Source organism: Lepisma saccharinum, chromosome 12 (assembly GCF_977018435.1).
Source record: "Lepisma saccharinum chromosome 12, izLepSacc3.1, whole genome shotgun sequence".
In the NCBI taxonomy this organism is placed as follows: Eukaryota; Metazoa; Arthropoda; class Insecta; order Zygentoma; family Lepismatidae; genus Lepisma; species Lepisma saccharinum.
This window is the reverse complement of record NC_139240.1, coordinates 19,349,958-19,353,627: the sequence shown is the minus strand read 5'-3', so window position 1 is coordinate 19,353,627 and position 3,670 is coordinate 19,349,958. Positions and strand designations below refer to the sequence as shown.

Here is a 3,670-nt window from a genome sequence, read left to right as displayed (position 1 = left end):
CCGCACCTACAGACATCGCACTCACCTTGACATTATCCCTCCGACGACGACGACAATTCAAACCACTTTTACTAACCCACATTCCCGAGCGTCGCGCAACGCACTACAAAGCTGTACCGATTCAGTTCACATTTTAATCGCCTTTCCTTCTCAATAACGAAAACACATTCCTGATTTATAACTCCGTCTTATGTATTCTTCTCTATCACTCGTTTCAGATATCGGCTGCCATCAGCACGGACCTTACCATCGTCTACACGAATCAGCAGCGCCAGGGAAACCGATGTAGCACCTATTCATCACCAATAAACTATAACATCTACAGCTTTGTATTTTTTCACAACACCTACGTCAACGACACACACACACACACACACACACACACACACACACACACACACACACACACACACACGTTTTACTCATGAACCTCTGTCGCCCGGATAGCTCAGGCGGTAGAGCATTAGGCTTTTAACTTAATGGTCCAGGGTTCGAATCCCTGTTCGGGCGAAAGCTTTTTTTTTTTTCAAACAACGTCATCTTCGCTTCTTATGCTCATCTACAAACTCGTACGCTTTCGGATACTTACGTAACCTCACGTACATAATGAGTACGTACTACTCATTATCCATTAAATGGTAATCGACCCTCCTGCACTGATCTCACAATTACCTCTCCCCGCTTGTATCATACTTTTAATTGGGTAAAGGATCAAGATCTCCGAGGCAGAGAAAATCTCTGCTGGTGAAGCCAAACAACGTCTCCGTGAAAGTATACGCTCCACTTTATCTGTGCCATTCGCTACAGTTGCTGCAGCTGCTCTTACCCGTCGCAGTGTAGGTGTACAAACCAGCGACGTGTCAACCGAAACGACAACGCTTCCCGTAGTAGCTCGCCCTGCTTCGAGGAAACCAGCAACCACTCCTCGCTCCACTGAAAAGAAGTTCAAGTAGGTACACACAAAAGAATATTCTCTGAGTCCAGTAGCTCTCCAGTCAGGGCGGCATCGACCACCATGAGACTTAAAGCGCAGCTGAAAGCTGCCAGGCGGGCGCTAAAAGCACCCGCCCCCTCTCCCCCTTCTTCATCCCCTTCGCCCTCTGTGTCCTTACCCGAGGACATGATACAGGACGAAGCCGCGGATGAAGAATTTAGCAACCACCAGCCTTGGTTCCCTTCTCTACACTTGCCTCGTGCAGTGATTACACTCACCTCAAGACTTCGCACAGGTCACGTGCAAAACAACCAACACCTTGCTCGACATCACTTATCTTCTACCCCTTCCTGCAGTTGCGATGAGGCCATACAAACGATCAATCATTTATTATTTCAATGTCTGTTAAGCGAAATACACAGAACTACCCTTTATCAGTGTCTTGTACGAGCAGGAACAACATTTCCTCTTTCCATAGCCACCTTACTCCATAATTCTCACCTTGCTGTCATGTGGATCTTATATGGGTTCGACCGAAAACAAAACATCCTAATGTAAACAAAGCTCTGTTGATCAACAAAGAGACCTCAACACGGAAGTGTGATGTAAGGTGCTAGTTCCGAAGACAAGTGACAAGTGCGAAACAGGCGAGAATGGAAACATGTCTTATGTCCTTCCCAAGTTTGAATTTTGAATTTGATTTTAAAATTGTGGGAGCGTCAGCACTTAGGCTATTTTGCTCCCGTCACATTATACGTGGGCCAGCCCTTTATCATTACAAAGAACAACTCTAACGTTGCATAATTAAAAATCTTAAAATGTTCTGACTTCTGTTAAAAGCTGAGGCTGTAAACGGGCACTCAGCATACATAAGGACAACAGGACAATACAAACAAAATTATACTGGCCAGGGGCCAGTCGCCAGAGCCTCGTTAGTCTTAAGTCCAGGGTGTACTAACGTGGAAGTGAGGTTGACATTTGGGTGTACTACGTGGAAGGTCACCCCTTACACCCCCTCCTTCCCAAGTGTTAGTGACTTTGGTAATTCCAAATGCTTACAATATTTTGTTTTTACAGAGGAGGAATGATATCAACACCAATAGCTACTTTGGCCAGAGACTGCAAAGGCGGTGTGGGCCAGAAAAAAAGAAGAAGGATGGCACACTTCAAAATCATAATCCAACAGGGAACTCGACGTGACGGGAGAGGTCAACAGGGGACTTAGACACACGTAGTGGTGATTGTTTAATTTATTTTCTTTCGTAGATAATTATTTTAATATTATTTTATTTAATTTGTAGAGTTCGTAGTATTATATTAATTTGATTGTTTATCTTTACCGAGTTATCGTCATTACAAAAAAGGTAAAGGTAAAGTGTTCCCCTGTGCATAGCACCACGACATGAAGGCGTATAGAGGGTGTGGGGGTAACGACCCACACTTTCTTGATCCGGTCGTGAGTGGGAGTGATGTGATCAGCATCACGCCCCTGACCGCCTTTACCCCCAAGGGTTTCCCCCAGGTACCCATGTCATTCGACGCTGGGTGGGCGCCGGGGCCGCTTCCACCGTTAGAAAAGTTCCCGGATTTGAACCGGCCGGGGATCGAACCCGGGACCTTGAGCATGGTAGTCAGACGCGTTACCGACTGAGCCACCATCGTCATTACATTGATTTTGATTTTAAAATTTTGGGTGCGTCAGCACTAAGGCTATTTTGCACCCGTCACACTATACGGGGTCCAGCCCCTTACCATTACACAACTCTAACGTTGCTGAAATAAAATCATAAAATATTAAAATGTTCTGACTTTCGTTAAAAGCCGAGGTTGCAAAGAACACTCAGCACAAATAAGGACCAAAAACAGGACAACACAAACAAAATTATACTGGCCATGGGGCCAGTCGCCAGAGCCTCGTTAGTCTTCAGTCCAGGGTGTACTAACGTGGAAGTGAGGTTGACATTTGGGTGTACTACGTGGAAGGTCACCCCTTACACCCCCATCGTCATTACAGACAAGTAGAAAAAGGGGGGGTTAACATAGACATATTCTTTGTGCAATCAGATACAAAATGGATGAATAATGATACCAATTAAGTAGTCAGCAAAGGGAGAGAAAGTCAATTATTAGTTAAGGACGTCTATCAAAAAAGTATCTTTAAATATGAATTTGAATTTAAAATTGTGGGAGCGTCAGCATATTTTGCACGCTTCACATTATACGGGGGCCAACCCCTTCTTATCATTACAAATAACAACTCTAACGTTGCATAACTAAAAATGTTAAAATGTTCTGACTTCTGTTAAAAGTTGAGGCTGCAAACGGGCACTCAGCACACACAAGGACAAAAAACAGGACAACGCACGCAAAATTATACTGGACATAGTGCCAGTCGCCAGAGCCTCGTTAGTCTTCAGTCCCGAGTGCACTACGTGGAAGTGAGGTTTACTTTTGGGCGCCTACGTGGAAGGTACCCCTTACACCCCGTGTAATCATTTATTACAACCATGTGAAATGAGGTGTTACGTAAGGTACAGAAGTGAATGACGTGTGACTCAGTCCATAATACAAACAACTTTATTTGGTAACAATGCCAAGGGAACAAGAAAGAAACGTACTATTCATTGATCAACACCTGTGTCGACAGTGGAACGCAAAAATTTGTAGACGTCACGTGCCATCAGTTGATCCTCTGACGTCATGTAGTGCCTACCCGGTTGCATACCAACACAGGCA

General features: G+C 44.7%; 1 non-coding gene across 1 annotated transcript; it reads left to right on the top strand.

Annotated features, from left to right (window-relative positions):
* The first annotated feature begins 437 nt into the window (after positions 1-437).
* TRNAK-UUU (transfer RNA lysine (anticodon UUU)) lies at positions 438-510 on the top strand. The gene has a single exon. It is a non-coding gene; the product is annotated as a tRNA-Lys (tRNA).
* Positions 511-3,670: the final 3,160 nt, after the last annotated feature.